A 12,500-nucleotide genomic window follows, 5' to 3' on the forward strand; every position below is an offset into this window, starting at 1 on the left:
AGGTTGGGGTATGATGACGGGATAGGAGGTCGGGATATGACAACAATATATGAGGATGGGATATGAAGTCAAAAGCTTCCTCCTTTGTTGATTTTCCTCCCCAACAAGGATTAGGAAGGAAAAACCGGGCAACGCCGGGTACTCAGCTAGTATATATAGATATATATATATATATATATATTTTTTTTTTAATAATAATATATAGTACTTACCTTGTTCAGCGTCGCAGGACCATGTGACCATGCTAGTAACCTCTATGGTATGTTGTAGGACCTTAGGAGGTCCTTGGGTCACGTGTTACCCACAAATCTTTGTAATGGTGATTGACATCCGTATGGACCAATTAGCGTTAGTCCAGCCCCTGCCCATATAAGGGAGCTGCGTCCAATTATCGCTCTCTTGGGTTGCTGTTCTCATGGATGCCGGACTAACAGGACGGTGCTACACAACTTTCAAAGACACGCTAGGCCTCAAAACCTCCGGCCTCAGCGGAACCAAAACCGTGAGTTCAAATCTAAATCCCTGCAAATGTTAGCGTGACCCCTGGACCGCAACTAATTCCCCTAAATCCAGTGGAGCAACGCGATATACTAAAAAGACTCTTAATGCTAAAGTGCCGACCTTTGTCAATCTCCAAGGAAAAGCTGTTGTTATACTCAGAGACTGTTGTATTATTGAAGCTTGCAGAAAATCTTCAGTAAACGTTAATGCTGTTTCAGAAACTCTCCGGTTGTGGACAATCTATTCTTCTTATCTACCTCCCTATCGCTCTTGGGAAGGGCGGCGGTAGGAAAAGCGTTATTGAGGAACCCTCACCCTAGTGTCACGAATAGTGTTGAGCCACATAGGCCATATTCAAATTTGCGATATTTCGCGAATATATGGACGAATGTTCGTCATATATTCTCTAAATTCGCATATTCGTAATATTCAGGTTTTTTCGCATATGCGTAAATTCGCATATGCGAAAATTCACATATGTCAAAATTTATGAACTTAATAGCAAGTATACTTGATAGAAGCAGCAGAAGGGAGGGATCAATATTCGCGAAAATTCGCATATACGAATATTCGCCCGGCGGTCTCACACAGCAGTATTAGAGCCTTCTTTACACCACAGAAGCTGGAAGCAGAGAGGCAGGGGCGGACATATCACTTGTTCAGCCGGTTCGGCTGCACAGGGGCCCAGCGTGTTAGGGGGCCCCCCTAGTAGCCCAGGTTACAGCCTGGGCCTCACAGTCTGGGCCCCTGCAGGGCCCCCTGCCAGTACTTCGTACTATATGCTGCAGCAACAGGTCCCGGACCTGCCGCTGACAGCAGTAATTTACCTTTAAACCGGCCGGGCGAGAGGACAGGCCAGGGGCTGATGGGAACAGACGTGCCCCGCGCAGGCACGCACGTCTGTTCCAAGCCACTGACGTCACGTGTCATGGCCTCTGACCCCGGCAGAAGCGACAGGAGCAGCAAACCCTCCCGCCTCACACGGCCGCATCACTGAGCAGATAAGGTGAGGAGAGCGACGGTCGGGTGCAGGGCGGTGGGGGGAGGGGATTGTAATGATGATGAAGAGGACAGGAGGGGTGTTGAAGAGGTTGGTGGTGTAATGATAAGAAGGATTGGGGGTCTGGGAGAGCTTTGTGTTGATAAGGAGGACCAGAAGGGGGGTCAGGGGTGTAGTGATTAGGGGGTTTAATGTTGATGAGAAGGACTGGGGGGTGTCAGCTGTGTAATACTGATGAGGTGCTTAAGGTATATGAGGTGATGAGGAGACTGAGGATGGAGTTCATGGGGTGTATGGGGTGAAGAGGATGGAGTGCATGGGGTGATGAGGAGACTGAGGATGGAGTGCATGGGGTGATGAGGAGACTGAGGATGGGGTGCGTGGAGTGTATGGGGTGATGAGGATGGGGTGCGTGGAGTGTATGGGGTGATGAGGATGGAGTGCATGGGTTGTATGGGGTGAAGAGGATGGAGTGCATGGGGTAATGAGGAGACTGAGGATGGAGTGCGTGGGGTGTATGGGGTGATGAGGAGACTGAGGATGGGGTGCGTGGGGTGTATGGGGTGATGAGGAGACTGAGGATGGGGTGCGTGGGGTGTATGGGGGTGATGAGGAGACTGAGGATGGAGTGCATGGGGTGATGAGGAGACTGATGATGGAGTGCGTGGGGTGTATGGGGTGATGAGGAGACTGAGGATGGGGTGCGTGGGGTGTATGGGGGTGATGAGGAGACTGAGGATGGAGTGCATGGGGTGATGAGGAGACTTAGGATGGAGTGCGTGGGGTGTATGGGGTGATGAGGAGACTGAGGATGGAGTGTGTGGGGTGTATGGGGTGATGAGGAGACTGAGGATGGGGTGCGTGGGGTGTATGGGGTGATGAGGAGACTGAGGATGGGGTGTATGGGGTGATGAGGAGACTGAGGATGGGGTGCGTGGAGTGTATGGGGTGATGAGGATGGGGTGCGTGGAGTGTATGGGGTGATGAGGATGGAGTGCATGGGTTGTATGGGGTGAAGAGGATGGAGTGCATGGGGTAATGAGGAGACTGAGGATGGAGTGCGTGGGGTGTATGGGGTGATGAGGAGACTGAGGATGGGGTGCGTGGGGTGTATGGGGTGATGAGGAGACTGAGGATGGGGTGCGTGGGGTGTATGGGGGTGATGAGGAGACTGAGGATGGAGTGCATGGGGTGATGAGGAGACTGATGATGGAGTGCGTGGGGTGTATGGGGTGATGAGGAGACTGAGGATGGAGTGCATGGGGTGATGAGGAGACTTAGGATGGAGTGCGTGGGGTGTATGGGGTGATGAGGAGACTGAGGATGGAGTGCGTGGGGTGTATGGGGTGATGAGGAGACTGAGGATGGGGTGCGTGGGGTGTATGGGGTGATGAGGAGACTGAGGATGGAGTGCATGGGGTGTATGGGGTGATGAGGAGACTGAGGATGGAGTGCATGGGGTGTATGGGGTGATGAGGATGGAGTGCATGGGGTGTATGGGGTGATGAGGAGACTGAGGATGGAGTGCATGGGGTGATGAGGAGACTGAGGATGGAGTGCATGGGGTGATAAGGAGACTGAGGATGGAGTGCATGGGGTGTATGGGGTGATGAGAAGACCGAGGATGGAGTGCATGGGGTGTATGGGGTGATGAGGAGACTGAGGATGGAGTGCATGGGGTGATGAGGAGACTGAGGATGGAGTGCATGGGGTGATAAGGAGACTGAGGATGGAGTGCATGGGGTGTATGGGGTGATGAGGAGACTGAGGATGGGTTGTGTGAGGTGTATGGGGTGATGAGGAGACTGAGGATGGGGTGATGAGAAGACCGAGGATGGGTTGTGTGAGGTGTATGGGGTGATGAGGAGACTGAGGATGGGGTGATGAGAAGACCGAGGATGGGTTGTGTGAGGTGTATGGGGTGATGAGGAGACTGAGGATGGGGTGATGAGAAGACCGAGGATGGGTTGTGTGAGGTGTATGGGGTGATGAGACTGAGCATGGGGTGCGTGGGGTGTATGGGGGAGATGAGGAGACTGAGGATGGGTTGCGTGGGGTGTATGGGGTGATGAGGAGACTGAGGATGGAGTGTGTGGGGTTTATGGGGTGATTCAGTGGTGTATAGTGATTGGCAGTATTATATTCGGAGGTACAGTGGTTGGCAGTATTATATTAATAGAGTACAGTGGTTGACAGTATTCAGGGGGTAGAGTGGTTGGCAGTATTATATTCAGGGGGTACAGTATTTGGCAAGGTTATAATGATTATTGTCATCATACAGAGGATGAGGATCTACTGACAAATTAAGGAACCAATGATGTCCAGGTGTCAGACTCTGCAGAGAAGATGGAAGAAGTCCTGGTGTCTGGACCAGAGGAAGAAGAAAAGTAAAGACAACAGAGAAGACGTCACTCAGGTCAGTGATATCATTGTGTATTTTCCTAACTGTCCCATCAGAGCTGTAGTCACTGATATCATTGTGTAGTCTCCTGACTGTCCCATCAGTTGTAGTCACTTCAGACATGATGGGAGTTGCAGCTTTCCAACATCTGGGGAGCCACTTGAACCAAGGTGATTGGTGGGGGTCCCATGAGTCAGACCCCCACCATAAAAATGGGCTGTTTATTTTAAAATGCCTGAGCCTATTTTTGGTCCCAGTCTGGCCCTGCCTGTAAGTCACTTCTATCACTAAGGATAAGAAGCCAAGGAACCAGGGGGTGCCAAGGGGTGTCGTGCTAAGTCCAAGGGTGTGAATGTAAAGGGGAGCACTGCCCTCTGCCTCCCAGCTAGATACGGGTCAGGCTGACCCGGGGGAGTACTCACTGGGCCGCACACTGAGAGGGACAGGGGCCACCCGGAGCCCACCTCAGGAGCCGTTCCATCCACCTGTGGTGGACAAGGCAAGTGGCGACACTACATGCGCGGGGTAAGTGGAGGCCCTCCGGTGGGGTCTAGGTACATGAGGGGGCACAGTGCTGGGGGGGGGGGCCCAGGCACATTCTTTGCACAGGGGCCCTCTGCTGTCTGTGTCCGCCCCTGCAGAGAGGGATGATCACTGTGATGTGTACTGTGAAAAAAAAGAGCGAATATTCTTTATTTCGAATATATAGTGCTATATAATGCATATTCGCAAATAAAATTCAAATTGTGAATATTCGCGAGCAATACTAGTCACGAATAGCAAGGGTTAACAAGCACCCTTTAATTACTGCACAGCTACACTCCCTATACCCTACAGCCCCCCAGGCTATCACATATAACTCCTTACACTGAGCAGGAGGCAAACAATGTATGCCTCCTGCTCAGTATTTAGTTTCCATGAGGCCAAGAACTGGAACTTTACAACTCTATGCTACTGTGGTGTCCCGATACCGTATTTCATATGTTACCTTTGTAGAGGTCCCCATAGTCAGAGTCCCTAGGACGTCGGGTCCCTCTTCTGTAGTTATCCCCTTGTCATCCCTCAGTTAGTCAATGACTCTATAGAAGTTCATATAAGTATAAGTATATAAATATATGTATATATGTAATTGCCTACCTATTCAAGCGTAGAGGGTCACGTGATTAGATTAGAACTCTATGGTTTTGCTACAGGACCTTTGGAGGTTCCCATGACATGTTCACCCACAATTAGGGTGACCACATTTCCTAACTGACATTCAGGGACACTTACTTTCACATGTCCATTTCGTCTAACTTATACGTGAGACTGGCATTGGGCATTATATGTGGTGGCACAGGACAGCCCCTCATCCCCCCCCCCCTGACATATGTCCCTGACTAATAATGCCCCCTGTCCTTTGCCCCTCACATATAATGCCCCGTGTCCTGTGCCCCTCACATATAATGCCCCCTGAGGGAGCAGGACAGGGGGCATTATATGAGGGGCACATGACAGGGGGCATTATATGAGAGGGGCATTATATGTGTGGGGCACATGACAGGGGGGAATTATATGTGTGGGGCACATGACAGGGGGGAATTATATGTGGGGGGCACATGACAGGGGGGCATTATATGTGAGGGGCACATGACAGGGGGCATTATATGTGAGGGGCACATGACAGGGGGGCATTATATGTGAGGGGCACAGGACAGGGGGTATTATAAGTGATGGGCACATGACTTTGGGTATTATAAGTAAGCGGCAAATGTCGGGGGCATTATTTGTGCATTATATAGGCACATGACAGGGGGGCCCCTGTCATGTGCCCCTCACATATAATGCCCCCCTGTCATATGCCCCTCACATATAATGCCCCCCTGACATGTGACCCTGACTTATAATGCCCCCTGTCCTGTGCCCCTCACATATAAAGCCCCATGTCCTGTGCCCCTCACATATAATGCCCCATGGCCTGTGCCCCTCACAGATAATGCCCCCTGAGGGGGCTGGTCAGGGGGCATTATATGTGAGGGGCACATGTCAGGGGGCATTATATGTGAGGGGCACAGGACATGGGGTAGAGGGGCACATGACAGTGGGGGGTCCTGTCATGTGCCCCCACAAATAATGCCCCCCTGACATGTGCCCCTCACTTATAATTTGCCCCTCTCACTTATAATTTGCTCCCCCCTCCCCTTTCTCACGCCCGTCACCTTTCTCACACGCTGCGGCTGCTCCATTCCTGCAGTCAGTAAGAGCCGCGGGGACGTGATCTCCGGGTGCCGGCGAGATGATGTGATGTCATCGCGCCGGCCTGCCGTGATTGGCTCTCACTGACTGCAGGAATGGAGCAGCCGCGGCGTGTGATAGAAAGGTGACGGGCGTGAGAAAGGGGTGGTGGAACGGGACAGCCAACAGCTCCCGCTCCACCATGCTATAGTCCACTACTACAGGAGGAGGGGCAACAATCTCGGGGGGGACCAGGACCCTGGACAGACTCTCCAAATGCGGGACCGTCCCGGGCGAGCCGGGACACGTGGTCTCCCTACCCACAATGCACTGTAACGGTGACTGACAGTTGTTATGGACCAATCCAAAACGGCCGTCCCTTGCCCATATAAGGCACGTGCGCCATCTTGATCCCTCTCTTGGGTTGCTGACTCTGGAAGAGGTAGGACCTCCGCAGCTTACAAGACAATTTACTAGGCCAAAGCCTTGCGGCCTAGGCCTCTAAGATAGCGGATAGACTAAGCAATTCCCCGCTACTCATCGCAAGATCACTGGACCTAAATACTCCCCTAAATCCAGCGGATGTCTGCTATACAATCCCCAAGAAGCTAAATTGAGCTTATCTGATCCCAACCGACTGTCAATCGCTGCTCAAGCTATATGTAAAGAGATTATGTTATCGGGACTGTTACTATTGCTGCATGTACAGAAATTCTTCAGTAAAAGTTCCTGCAAGTTTTCAGTTAACAGCGGTTGTGGACAATCCTTTATTTCTGCATCACCTATTGCTCTTGGGAAGGGTGGCAATAGGCCTATCAAGAAACACAGTATTTAACCCTCACCCTGGCATCACGAGTGACAAGGGTTAACAGCGCCCTTAACTATTCTGAACAGCAACACCCTAAATACCTTACACCCCCACAAGGCTTTATCCCAATTCCGCCACCACACTACAGTACAGTAAGTAGCAATGCCATTGGTTTCCACACTGTGGACCTCCAGATGTTGCAAAACTACAACTCCCAGTAGGCCCGGACAGCCAACGGCTGTCCGGGCCTACTGGGAGTTGTAGTTTTGCAACATCTGGAGGGTCACAGTTTGTAGACCACTGAGCTATGCTGTCTGTAAAAAGTTCTCAGGGATTCCTCACTTGTATATAAGGGGTCATTTAAGGTCATCTCCGTAGACATTGGAAAAGTCGAATTCATCACTAAATACAGAAGCCAAGCGGCGCACAGCCCAAAAAAAAAATAAAAATAATGTTTTCCATACTTTAATGCAATCCAGAGCCCCACTTGGATCTATTCCTAGAACACGCTTAAGCATTTTTTATAGATTTTTCCTATGTAGCGTAAATAGAATATTAAAGCGCTCATAGATCTTCAGGGTCTCGCCGAAATACGCTTATTCTTGCGCTTTGTACTTTTGCAGATACATTTCGCCACATTTCATTATAAAAACATAAGCGGTAACGTGAACGGTTGTATTTCATGTCGAACCGCAAATTAGACGGCGCGTCCCCCGGGCAACGGCGGTGACATCATTGTATTTCCATATATTTTGGGAACCTGGCTTAGTGTGATGTAGATGGAACTTTAAAGTACATTTAAGCTCTGTGTTCAGACGACGGGGCGCGCGTTTTTACGATCAGACAGAAAAATCATACCGCGCACCGGAGGTTAGCGATGAAGGGCAGCGAAGGTTGGATGATGTCATCGCGTCTGACGCATACGGCATGATCATCTATATCTATAAATGATGAGTCTACCTCGAAGAAGCACTCCGGGTTTTCTTTTTTGCTCATATTATGCACAGTCACCATGACTAGTCCTACGTCTGTTTTATTTCAACACAGCTGCATCCATGCATTCATTACTGTAACTGGGTCATGTGATCACCAGTCTTACACACAGAAAATCACAGTGCTTAAAGGACATCTGTAGTGCAATATAACGTATCTATGTATCCACTATGTATCGACTATCCCAAGCAGGGCCGGTTTTAGGCTTAGCGTGGCCCTAGGCAAAATCAAAAGAGGGGCCCCAAAAGTCGTCATAGTGCACTAACCAGATTTGCACATTTTTGGTCACTTCAAATACCATAAAAAATATCTAAAAAGCAATTGAAAAGTCCCATCAAAACAAAAATGGTACCAATAAAAACTACAAATCACAGCGCAAAAAATGACCTCATACATCTCCATATACAGAAAAATAAAAGAGTTATAGGGATGAGAATAGTACAATTTTATATTTTTGTATAGTTCCCCCACATTAGGTTGGCAGTATAGTTCCCCCACATTAGGTTGGCAGTATGCTCCCCACATTAGGTTGGCAGTATAGTTCCCCCACATTAGGTTGGCAGTATGCTCCCCACATTAGGTTGTCGTTCCCCCACATTAGGTAGACAGTATAGTTCCCCCACATTAGGTTGGCAGTATAGTTCCCCCACATTAGGTTGGCAGTATAGTTCCCCCACATTAGGTTGGCAGTATAGTTCCCCCACATTAGGTTGGCAGTATAGTTCCCCCACATTAAGTTGGCAGTATAGTTCCCCACATTAGGTTGGCAGTATGTTCCCCACATTAGGTTGTCGTTCACCCACATTAGGTAGACAGTATAGTTCCCCCACATTAGGTTGGCAGTATGTTCCCCCACATTAGGTAGACAGTATAGTTACCCCACATTAGGTAGACAGTATAGTTTCCCCACATTAGGTTGCAGTTCCCCCTAATTAGGTCGGCAGTATAGTTCCCCCATATTAGGTTTTCAGTATAGTTCCCCCCACATTAGGTTGTCAGTATAGTTCCCTCCCCCCCCCCACATTAGGGTTTAGTTCCCCCACATTAGGTTGGCAATATAGTTCCCCCACATTAGGTTGTAGTTCCCCCACATTAGGTTGTAGTTCCCCCACATTAGGTAGACAGTATAGTTCCCCCACATTAGGTTGGCAGTATAGTTCCCCCACATTAAGTTGGCAGTATGTTCCCCCACATTAGGTAGACAGTATAGCTTCCCCACATTAGGTTGTCAGTATAGATCCCCCACATTAGATTGGCAGTATGTTCCCCCACATTAGGTTGGCAGTATGTTCCCCCACATTAGGTAGACAGTATGTTCCCCCACATTAGGTTGCAGTTCTCCCCCATTAGGTTGGCAGTATGTTCCCCCCATTAGGTAGGCAGTATGTTCCCCCACATTAGGTTGCAGTTCTCCCCCCTTTAGGTTGGCAGTATGTTCCCCACATTAGGTGCAGTATGTTCCCCCACATTAGGTAGGCAGTATAGTTTCCCCATATTAGGTGCAGTATGTTCCCCCACATTAGGTAGGCAGTATAGTTTCCCCACATTAGGTGCAGTATGTTCCCCCACATTAGGTAGGCAGTATGTTCCCCCACATAAGGTTGCAGTTCCCCCCACCCATTAGGTTGGCAGTATAGTTCCCCCACATTAGGCTGGCAGTATAGTTCCCCCACATTAGGTTGCAGTCCCCCCCCCCTTAAGGTAGGCAGTATGTTCCCCCTCATTAGGTTGCAGTCCCCCCCCCCATTAGGTTGGCAGTATGTTCCCCCACATTAGGTAGGCAGTATAGTTTCCCCACATTGGGTGCAGTATGTTCCCCCACATTAGGCTGCCAGTATAGTTCCCCCACATTAGGTTGCAGCCCCCCCCATTAGGTAGGCATTATGTTCCCCCACATTAGGTTGCAGTTCCCCCTCCCCCATTAGGTTGGCAGTATGTTCCCCCACAATAGGTAGGCAGTATAGTTTCCCCACATTAGGTGCAGTTTGTTCCCCCACATTAGGCTGGCAGTATAGTTTCCCCACATTAGGTTGCAGTTCCCCCGCCCATTAGGTTGGCAGTATGTCCCCCCCCCCCCCCCATTAGGTAGGCAGTATAGTTTCCCCACATTAGGTGCAGTATGTTCTCCCCACATTAGGTTGCAGTCCCCCCCCCCCCTATTAGATTGGCAGTATGTTCCCCCACATTAGGTTGCAGTCCCCCCCCCCCATTAGGTTGGCAGTATGTTCCCCCACATTAGGTTGCAGTCCCCCCCCCATTAGGTTGCCAGTATGTTCCCCCACATTAGGTTGCAGTTCCCCCCACCCCCCCATTAGGTTGGCAGTATGTTCCCCCACATTAGGTTGCAGTCCCCCCCCATTAGGTTGCCAGTATGTTCCCCCCACATTAGGTTGCAGTTCCCCCTCCATTAGGTTGCCAGTATGTTCCACCCCATTAGGTAGGCAGTATAGTTTCCCCACATTAGGTGCAGTATGCTCTCCCCACATTAGGTTGCAGCCCCCCCCCCCCCCCCCGGGATATATATATATAACAGCTATACAACTTCCCTCCAGCTCTATCTGTATACTGCTGCTATTTCTATGGGATCAGGATATAAAATAGCTACTATACACCTCCTTTTCTCCAGCTCTATCTGTATATTGCTGCTATCTCTATGGGATCTGGATTTATTCTAGTTATACAGATCCCTTTCAGCTCTATCTGTATACTGCTGCTTCTATCTCTATGGGATCAGGATATATACTACTTATACACCTCTCTTCCAGCTCTATCTGTATACTACTGTGGCTATCTGTATGGGATCAGGAGATATAGTAGTTATACACTTCCCCTCCAGCTGTATTTGTATACTGCTGCTATCTCTATGGAATCAGGATATATAGAAGTCATACTCCTCACCTCCAGCTCTATACTGCTGCTGCTATTTCTATAGGATCAGGATATATAAAAGTAATTCACCTCCCTTCCATCTCTATCTGTATACTGCAGCTGCTATCTCTATGGGATAAGGAAATATAGTAGTTATACACTTCCCTTCCAGCTCTATCTGTAGACTGCTACTGCTATCTCTATGGAATCAGGAGATATAGTAGTTATACACCTCCCCTCCAGCTCTATCTATATACTACTGCTAACTATATGGGACCAAGATATATAATAGCTATACATCTTCCCTCCAGCTCTATCTGTATACTGCTGCTACTATCTGTCCAGAACCAGGATATATAGTATTCTTCTCAGGAAGGGGCATGTCTGAGGCAAGCACTGAACCCGCCCTCACTCACCATCTATTCACTTCCTCCCTGAGTCTGCTGTGCTGTTGTGGGTCTCTTGCCCCAATCAGCATGCAGCAGTCGGACAGGATTATGTTCTGGATGGAATGGGGACCCCTAGTGGTCTTCTTTATAAGCCATGATTTCTATAAAAATGAGATATTTTTTTATGAGGTATATTAGAAATGTTAATGTTTTGCCAAGATGAACAACATATAAAACAATTGTTATATTCCGACAGTGCCCATTTAAAGGGGTATTCCAGGAATTTGTTTTATTTGACTATGCTACAGGGGCTGTAAAGTTAGTGTAGTTCATAATATAGTGTCTGTACCTGTGTGTGACGGTTTTCTCACAATTCTTCTGTGATTTTCACCCCAATGTTTATTTTTATCAGCATAAAAAATGACTGTTGTCTCAGATTTTTCCCAGCTTGCAATGCGGCCGAGACCTGACTCACTAGTCAGCTGATGACAGGGAGCCTGTCTGCTTCAATGGGTGGAGTGATCAATCTGCAACTAATGCAACAGCTGTGGGCACCCTGATTGAAAACCACAGGTCTTTTGTTTCAATGGGTGGGGTGGCTGATATTTGGGAGGGAGGAAAATGGAATTATGGGATTTGTAGTCAAAAAAAGAAAAGTCAAACAGGAAATACAAGTTCACAAAAAACTAGCCACAGTGTTATGGTAATCTCACAGCATAGCCATTTAGCCCCAAGACAAGCGCAGATCCTTCCTAAGCATGTCCAATACTGTCTGCCAGGTACGTACTAAAATCTCCTTATGGTGGAGAACCCCTTTAAGGCCTCCTCTTAGCCTGGATGGCTCTAATTGTTATTGTGCTCACACTCTTGTTTACTTTATCTAAATACTTGGTTGTGTAATTTAAATAACACCGCAGCAATAAAACAACCGAGAAACATACAATATCAGCAATACGAGTAAACATAATTACACCGCTATATTCCCATTTTTCACTATTATTGTTATTTTGTGCAGCAGAAATGACCTCTCGGTGTGCACTGTATCTCAGGTAATTGTAGATCACGGCGGAGAGGTTGGCGTTCGGTTTTCTGCTAACACGTCTCCTGTTGATGGGGGAATCAAACCGGATTTTTCATGATCTGGAAGGAAACCCTGCAGTAGTCACGATTCATTTTCCCCTGGTAAATTTTAAATTCGAAGGTTAGCAGAATACGAGACACTACAGTGGGGGATATCCAGAAATAGATGTGGGGGGTTAGATCAGGTGTCATTTTCTTTTAGAAAGGAAGGGAAGATGAAAAATTATTGTGTTGAAGAGAAACTAT

Source organism: Hyla sarda, chromosome 6 (genome assembly GCF_029499605.1).
Source record: "Hyla sarda isolate aHylSar1 chromosome 6, aHylSar1.hap1, whole genome shotgun sequence".
NCBI lineage: Eukaryota > Metazoa > Chordata > Amphibia > Anura > Hylidae > Hyla > Hyla sarda.